The sequence below is a fragment of the Carcharhinus amblyrhynchos genome, chromosome 1, assembly GCF_965287045.1.
Source record: "Carcharhinus amblyrhynchos chromosome 1, sCarAmb.v2.hapA, whole genome shotgun sequence".
NCBI lineage: Eukaryota > Metazoa > Chordata > Chondrichthyes > Carcharhiniformes > Carcharhinidae > Carcharhinus > Carcharhinus amblyrhynchos.
This window is the reverse complement of record NC_137324.1, coordinates 57,585,032-57,594,417: the sequence shown is the minus strand read 5'-3', so window position 1 is coordinate 57,594,417 and position 9,386 is coordinate 57,585,032. Positions and strand designations below refer to the sequence as shown.

The 9,386-nt window shown below is 41.7% G+C and overlaps 1 long non-coding RNA gene across 1 annotated transcript in view; it reads right to left on the bottom strand.

Annotated features, from left to right (window-relative positions):
• Positions 1 to 6,670: 6,670 nt before the first annotated feature.
• The window catches only part of LOC145349390 (uncharacterized), a 28,202-nt gene continuing 25,486 nt past the window's right edge, over positions 6,671 to 9,386 (bottom strand). Inside the window, exon 3 of the long non-coding RNA XR_013888072.1 lies at positions 6,671 to 6,851. This is a non-coding gene — a long non-coding RNA (uncharacterized LOC145349390). The remainder of the gene's footprint in view (positions 6,852 to 9,386) is intronic.

The window sequence follows — 9,386 nt, the reverse complement described above, 5'->3', positions numbered from 1 at the left end:
GCATTTTTGGTCTCCTTTCCTGAGAAAGGATGTTCTTGCTCTCAAGGGAGTGTAGCAAAAGTTTACCAGGCAGATCCTGGGAATAGCAGGACTGATGTATGAGGAGAGATTAACTAGGTTAGGATTATTTTTGTTGGAGGTCAGACAAATGAAGGGGGATTTCATATAGACATATAAAATTCCAACAGGATTAGACAAGGTAGATGCAGGGAAGATATTCCCAATGGTAGGGAAGTTCAGAACCAGTCTAAAGATTTGGGGTAGTCCATTTAGGAAGGAGGTCTGGAGACATTTCTTCACCCAAAGAGCGTGAACCTGTGGAATTCATTACCACAGGAAGTAGTTGATGCCAAAATATTGAACGTATTCAAGATGTGACTCGATATAGGGATCTAAGGTTATGGGGAGAAAGCAGGATTAGGCTATTGAATTGGACAATCAGACATGATCATAATGAATGGTGGAGCAGGCTGAAAGTGTCAAATGACCTTCTCCTGCTCCTACCTTTTACGTTTCTGTTTTTCTATGTGAATGAAGGCAGTGCAGTTGATGTAGTCTACATGAATTTCAGTAAGACTTTTAACAAGGTCCCACATGGAAGACTGACCAAGAAGTTAAGAGCCCATGGAATCCTGAGCAATTTGACAAATTGGATCCAAATCGGGCTTTGTGGCAGGAGGCAGAAAGTGATGGTCGGAGGTTGTTTTTGTGACTGGAAGCTTGTATTCAGTGGTGCACCGCAGGGATCGGTGCGGATCCCTTGCTGTTTCCAATGTATATTTATGATTTAGAGGTGAAAGAAGGAGGTATGATCAGTAAATTCACAGATGACACAAAAATTGGTGGTGTGGTAAACAGTGAGGAGAAAAGTATTAGATCACAAGATGATCTAGACCAGCTGGTCATATGGCAGAACAGTGGCAAATGGAATTTAATCCTGAAAAGTGTGAGGTGACACATTTGGGAGGACTATCAAAGAAAGGGAATGCACAATGAATGGCAGGATGCTAAGTGCAGTGGGTAAAGCGACATTGTGGTGCATGTCCATAGATTCATGAAGGCATCAGAATAGGTAGATAAGGTAGTTAGGAAGGTGTATGGAATACTTGCATTTATTAGCCGAACTATAGAATATAAGGGCAGTGAAGTTATGATGAAGCTGTGTAAAATGCTGATTAGGCCACTGTTAGAATACCATGTGCAATTCTGATCACCAGATAGGAAGAATGTGATTGCACTAGAAAAGGTGGAGAGGAGATTCACCAGAATGTTGCCTGGGCTGGAGCATTTTAGCTTTGAAGAGAGTCTGAATAGACAGAGGATGCTGAGGGGTGGGGGGGGAGGGGGAACCTTATGGTGGTGTACTAAATTATGATGGATGATGAATAAAGAAAGGGTAGATAGGAAAGATATTTCCTCCTTGGTAGAGGGGTTAATACGGTAGAGGAATTAATAACCGGGGGCATAGATTTAAGGGGCAGAAGGAATTTGGGGAGAAACCTTTTCACCCAGAACCTGCAATTCTAAGAAACATTTAGGTGAGTACTTGAAATGCCATAGCATACAAAGCTACTGACCAAATGCTGGAAAATGGGATTAAAGTAGATTGGTACAAGATTGCCAGCACATATACGATGGGCAAAAAGACCCCCTTTTGTGCTGTAGAACTATGATTCTATGACTATGACTCTATTCTTGCATGTTGTTAGGGCCTTTGTTAAATACTCACCCAGCCAGCACTGAAAGTTGTGCTTGGCTCAACACTCATCATGGAAATGAGGAGGCTGCATTAAGTTTGCCTACCAACTGCCACAATGGGTCCAGTCACAGACAGGTCACAACTCACAACCACACCTGAAATTGGAAGCAGACAGACTTCTTGCCCAGGATCTCCATAACTAAATATCTGCGTCCTGCCTTTAAGGAGAGCCTGCTGCAAACGAACATCAATTTAAGCGCAGAAGAAATTATAAATTCACAAAGTCGGGCTGCTTTATTCCTCGATGCAATGGAGTGGGCTGTTTGTTACCCTGAGATAAAGTGGATTCTTTGTTTTGTTGATGCCACCATGACAGCAAATTTCTTTATGTCAAGACAATGGTTTATGACTTATGAATTTGAGCCAGAAAAGTACAGGTTTCAAAAGTGGTTGCAGTTGGCTTCAACTTATTTGTCATGATTGTCCCAGCACAGACTTTCCAGAGCAATTTCAGTGGTCAGAAATACCAACAATTTAACTTTAAATTGGTTCTGGTTCTCATTAAATGCCGTCTGATGAAACTTTGTTGTGGTGTCGGTGTGACTGTATCTCCAGCACACTAAGGACAAAATTTCAAACACTTTGGTTGTTGCCTTTCATCTCAGGACACAACTATTCAAACTTAAGCAATCAACTTGCAATTGCTGAGCATTCCTGGTACCGAATGGTTTAATGAGTATGATTCAGCATGAGCACCCTGTACAGAAGGCATAAAAATACAGGATTAGACCTTTGAAAGTTGTTTGGTATTTCTGTGCAACCCCAAAAACAATCTGCTTTACTTCAAATATGCTTTGTGTTGGCGATGAGAGCGGATTTTTATTTTTATCAGGTTCTTGGTTAACCTAACATCAACTGTAGGGAAAATGTTACAGTCTATTATAAAGGGCATGATAACAGGACACTTCGAAAATATCAACGGGACTATACAAAGGCAACATTTGATTTGATTTGATTTAATTTATTATTGTCACGTATTGGGATACAGTGAGAAGTATTGTTTCTTGTGCACTATACAGACAAAACATACCTTTCATAGAGTACGTAGGAGAGAAGGAAAGGAGAGAGTGCAGAATATATTGTTAAAGTCATAGCTTTGATGTGGAAAAAGATCAACTTAATATACGATAGGTCCTTTCAAAAGTCTGATAGCAGCAGGGCAGAAGCTATTCTAGAGTCGATTGGTACATGATCTCAGAATTTTGTATCTTTTTCCTGACGGAAGAAGGTGGAAGAGAGTATGTTCAGGATGCGTGGGGTCCTTGATTATGCTGGCTGCTTTTCTGAGGCAGCGGGAAGTGTAGATGGAGTCCATAGATGGGAGGCTGGTTTGTGTGATGGATTGGGCTATGTTCACAATCCTTTGCAGTTTCTTGTGATCTGGGTCAGAGCAGGAGATAAACCAAGCTGCGATACAATTGGAAAAGATGCTTTCTATGGTGCATCTGTAAAAGTTGGTGAGAGTCGTAGCAGACATGCCAAATTTCCTTAGTGTCCTGAGAAAGTAGAGGCAGTTGGTAGGCTTTCTTAACTATAGCGTTGGCATGGAGGGACCAGGACAGGTTGTTGGCGATCTGGATACCTAGAAACTTGAAGCTCTCAACCATTTCCACTTAACCACCGTTGATGTAGACAAGGGCATATCTTCCACTACGCTACGATGACTATCTCCTTCGTGGATTTATGAAAAGGAAACCATGTTTGACAAACCTACTAGACGTTTTTGAGAATGTAACTAGCAAACTAAACAAGAACAAAATAGTGGATGTAGTTTATTTGGATATTCAGATGGCTTTTGATAAAGTCCCACATAGGAGATTAGTGTGCAAAATGAAAACATGGGATTGAGGGTAATATACTGGCATGGATTGAAAATTAGTTAGCAGATAGGAAACAGAGAGTAGGAATAAATGGGTCTTTTTCAAAGTGGCTGCTGATGGCCAGTATGGTCCTACAGCGATCAGTGTTTAGGCCCCCACTATTCACAATATGCATCAATGATATTTGAGCCAAATGTAATATTTCCAAGTTTGTTGATGACATAAAATCTGATGGGAATGTGAGTGGTGAGGAGCTCAGGAGAATGAGAAGAGGTTTCAAGGTGATTAGAACTAGTTGGGTGATTGGACAAACGTATGGCACATGCCGAAAGGCCTCCCTTTGCATTCTCTGATTCTATGAGCATATGTGAAGTTATCCAGTTCAATGACAGAGTACTATTTATATGGTGATAAATTTGGAAATGTTGAATACAAAAGGACATGAGTGTCCTCATATGCCAGTCACTGGAAGCAAGTATACAGCAAGCAGTTAAGAAAGCAATTTAACAAACCTTGCATGACTTGTTCATTCATGGTATATTGGCCTTCATTGTAAGATCAAGGTAAGATTCATAAGAACATAAGAACATAAGAAATAGGAGCAGGAGTAGGCCATCTAGCCCTTCGAGCCTGCCCCGCCATTCAATAAGATCATGGCTGATCTGTTGTGGCTCAGTTCCACTTTCCCGCCCTCTCCCCATAACCCTTAATCCCCTCTCTTATCAAGAACCCATCAACCCGCTTCTTAAAAATATTTAGCGAGGCAGCCTCCACCACTTCAACGGGCAGAGAATTCCAGAGAGATTCCCGTCTACGGTGAAACATATAAGATCCTGAGGGGACTTGACAGAGTAGATATTGAAAGGATGTTTCACTTCGTGTGAGAGACTAGTACTAAGAGGGCACAGTTTAAAAATTGTCTCCCATTTGTTTGGAAAACAAAAATAGGTTTAAGAGATTTGTATTAGTAAACATTAGAAATAAGGTATTGTTTTAAGTGGGTTTAAATGTATGTTCCTGTTCCTGGAAGGGTAAAACCTGTTGGAGCTATGCTGGACAAAGGTGCTTGTATGTGTGGGAATTGGTTAAGTTCTAACTGTATTTCTTATGTGTATATTTCTTATATTTCTAACTGTATCTGCTGAGAGAGAGGTACGGTGTGAAAAATAAATAAAAGGCATAAGCATGTGGCTGTTGCTTAGCAACTGGAGATCTTTGTAAGGCAAGAAAGCTTCTAAGTTTTGGTTTAATTGCTGTTGGAGATAGGTAGTGAGAGAGAAGTCAGATCTCACAGCTTTGCAAGAAGCAGTTGGCTTGAGATAGCTAAAGTGGGAACATCTCTCCATAAGAACATAAGAAATAGGAGCAGGAGTAGGCCATCTAGCCCTTCGAGCCTGCCCCACCATTCAGTAAGATCATGGCTGATCTGAAGTGGATCAGTTCCACTTTCCCGCTTGCTCCCCATAACCTTTAATTCCCTTATCCATCAGAAATCTATCTACCCATGGCTTAAACATATTCAACAAGGTCGCCACCATCACTTCAATGGGCAGAGAATTCCAGAGATTCACCACTCTCTGACAGAAGAAGTTCTTCCTCAACTCTGTTCTAAACTGCCCCCCCCCCCCCAACCCCCCCCCCAACTTATTTTGAGGCTGGGCCCTCTAGTTCTGGTTTCCTTTCTAAGCGGGAAGAATCTCTCTACCTCTACCCTATCTAGCCCCTTCATTATCTTGTAAGCCTCTATAAGATCCCCCCTCAGCCTTCTAAACTCCAACGAGTACAGACCCAGTCTATTTAATCTCTCCTCATAAGCTAACCCCCTCATCTCCGGTATCAGCCTGGTGAACCTTCTCTGTACTCCCTTCAAGGCCAATATATCCTTTCGCAAATAAGGGGACAAAACTGCACACAGTACTCCAGTTGTGGCCTCACCAGTGCCTTGTACAGTTGCAGCAAGACCTCCCTACTTTTATATTCTATCCCCCTCACTATAAAGGCCAACATTTCATTTGCCTTCTTGATCACCTGCTGCACCTGCAGACTGGGTTTTTGCGATTCGTGCACAAGGACCCCCAGGTCCCTCTGCACAGTAGCATGCTGCAGCTTATCACCATTTAAATAATAATATTCTACCCCACTATTATTTCTTCCAAAGTGGATAACCTCACATTTGCGAACATTATACTCCATCTGCCAGGTCCTCGCCCACTCACTCAACCAATCCAAATCTCTCTGCAGACTTTCCACGTCCTCCACGCAATTCGCTTTTCCGCTCATCTTCATGTCATCAGCAAATTTTGTTACCCTACACTCAGCCCCCTCCTCCTGCTTGTCTTTGTATATGGTAAACAGCTGAGGCACCAGCACTGATCTCTGCGGCACGCCACCAGTCACCAACTGCCAACCAGAAAAGCACCCATTTATTCCAACTCTCTGCTTCCTGTTAGATAGCCAATCCTTAATCCACGCTAACACTTTACCCCCAACTCCGTGTACCCTAACCTTCTGCAGCAACCTTTTGTGAGGCACCTTATCGAACACCTTCTGGAAATGGGCATTACTCTGGAAATAGGGATTACTCCAGAAGAGTAATGGTTAAGAAAGCAGATGATTTAAAGTTCAGCTAGGTAATGAAACTAGAGGAATGAAGAGAAGTTTCCAACAAGTCTGAGTTAATTGAACAGAGAAAATTGAGAGCCAGAACACTTTACTGTTCAAAAAAGTCACAGGGAGTTGAAACGGCATTGGATTGTGAGAGGTCAGAAAGATCGGTACAGTAGCACTAAGGTTTGTGAGAAATTACTACAGTTTGTGACACATTATTGAAATAATTATGGAAATTGGTAGCTGGACTTCGAAGTTTGTATAAAAGCCTTTAGATAAAGGAAGCCTGAAGGGAAAGGTGTAACACACTTGATGGAAGCAGTGTAGGGAAAGGACAATTTAAAAGAAGATTTGCAAGTGTGACTTTTGAAGTCACAGACAGTGGAAGCCGGTTTCCAGTGAAGAATGCCATTGGCAGAGGGATGACATGTGGCTTTGGCAATGGTGAGGCTGTACATCACACATGGCAGGCTGGTTGGGTAGTTTTACTTTATTTTCATTTCCATTTGACCCTCTGGCTCACACATTTGTAGACACACATAACATCTGAAACTGAATTGCATTGTATTACCGTTCCTCTGCTATTGCTTGCCACTGTTGATACATGCCAACCTTTGTCCCATGGCTATTCTTCTGGGTTCTTTCAGACATCTTGTGCCATGCAGCTGAGGAAACAGAAGGGTATAACACTCCTAAAAATGCGCTCTCAGGTCTTTGTGTCATTCTCAGCATTGATATGGGCATTGGCACCCTGAGTGACATAGTTAGTGAGTTGGAGAAGTCTGCACAGGGTGATTCACAATGCACAAATGAAAAGCAAAAAGATAGCCTAGGAATCAACTCTCCAAAGGACATGCTCCCACACCCTATCACTGTTTGTGGAGGGGTGCACCATCGACATATCTGTGGTTCCACAACGCGAAGACAGCATTCTGCAGGGGTCTATGGGTCACTACACTGGATAATGTAGCTAGTGCCTCGTGGCAGTGCTTGTGGAAAAATATCACGCAAGAATCCTCATGTGGGCCATACAGATACTGGGCTTGACCCTGTCCTTCCCCTCTTACAAAATGGTGAATAAATGTGCCATAGTCTGGTTCCCCCTGGTTTGATGACAGGTGGAGTAAGCTAAATAAAAATCAGCCACTCTTAAGTTCTTAACTGAATTGGTTTAATTTACCTACAAGATAATTTTCAAAATAACAACTATGGTGTTTTGTATTTGAAAATGTAAATGGGATTTTTAAGTTGTTGGGCAAATTTTTGTGATTGTGGAATAGCTATAATTGGTACTTCATTATGGATCAACTACTGTGCAATGGATGCAAATAATAACCAACAGATGTGAAGACAGTTGTTTAAAACCAAAGAATTGGAATTAAGCAATATTGTAGACCAAAACATTTTTTGTTTTTGATGTTGTTTTTTTCTTTTTGGGTGTTTTTTTGGGTGTTTGCTTAATTTATTGTGTGGAGGAGCAGAGATCCACGTCTCTATTACTTTTTCTTTGGGTTTGTTTTATAAAGAGGAATGATGTTAAAACTAAGTCTTTGGAGTAATTAGTCTTCCAGACATGGTGCATTCCTTTGGTAGGACAACAACCAAAATACCAAGTTTCTGTCATGTCCTTTCAGAGACTGTTTGCTGCTGTTTTCAATTATGGTATGTTTGTGCCAAATTGAGTTGCTTGTCTGAATACATTACTTACATTTTTGTGTCTCGTGTATAATGCCTCAAATTTTTAACATAAGCCGCATGAGAGACTGTCACTGAATGAGTGACGATAGCAACAGTGAAGATGTCTCATTATTACGAGGAAGGTAGTGCGGTGACGTAACCACAGACTAGGTTCAAACCAATGTCCAAATACAACACAAAAAGGCTTACATGTAAAATACAATTATAGAAGGTACTTTGTAAACTTAACCTTCAAAATAGAGACTGATTATTTACCATTCTAGTAACCAAAGGACAATCAATACCGCCACTTTTAAAATCTGTTTCAAAATTACAGGGCATAAATGATAGAGTCGATACATTATGCTTAGTGTTACAAAATGAAAGCATAAAGACTAATAATATTGAAAAAGAGCTCTCCATGGCTTGAAGTTTTACTTAGTACAAGATTATATTCTATATTGGCAGTCTTAGAATCTTTCATACCAGACCATCCCCACTGACAAATTTCACACGTATCCCTGAGTCCTTTTCCTTGCTGTATCAAAAAGAGTGAGAAGATTGTTCTCCCAACCTTTTCCCCATTCAGGGATTAGAGTCATAGAGGTTTACAGCATGGAAACAGGCCCTTTGGTCAATTTGTCCATGCCACCCTTTTCCTTTTTAAAACCCCTAAGCTAATCCCAATTGCCTGCATTTGGCCCATATCCCTCCAAACCCATCATGTCCATGTAGCTATCTAAATGCTTTTTAAAAGACAAAATTGTACCCGCTTCCACTACTGCCCCTGGCAGCTTGTTCCAGGCATTCACCATCTTCTGCGTGAAAAAATTGCCCCTCTGGACACTTTTATATCTCTCCCCTCTGGCCTTAAACCTATGCCCTCTAGTTTTAGGCTCCCCTACCTTTGGGAAAAGATATTGACTATCTAGCTGATCTGTGCCCCTCATTATTTTATAGACCTCTATAAGATCACTCCTCAGCCTCCTACGCTCCAGAGAAAAAAGTCCCAGTCTATCTTCTTATAAACTGGAAAGGTGAAGAAACCCGATATTCTACACATGTAGAGTATCCCATCCTACCCCGTCCTCTAACCTAAAAGAAAAGAGAGTGACTTGGAGTCAGTGCAGGTAAGTTTAAGTTTATTTTTGTTTCTTGGTAAGGGAAGTAATAGGGATGGCAGAGCAGGCAGTGCGATGTTCCTCCTGTGGGATGTTTGAGGTGAGGGACACTGGTAGTGTCCCAGCTGATTACACCTGCAGGAGGAGCATCCATTTCCAGCTCCTTGAGGACCGTGTAAGGGACCTGGAGCTGGAACTGGAGGAACTAAGAATTATTCGGGAAGCAGAGGCAGCTATCGACAAAAGTTACAGGGCGATAGTTACTCCTAAAAGTGGTGCATGGGTGACTGCTAGAAGGGGTAAGAAGCAGTCAGAGCAGCGATCCCCTGAGGCTGCTCCTCTCCAAAATAAGTAATCTGTTTTGGATGTTGTTGGGGAGGAAGGCTCAACCGGGGTAAGCCA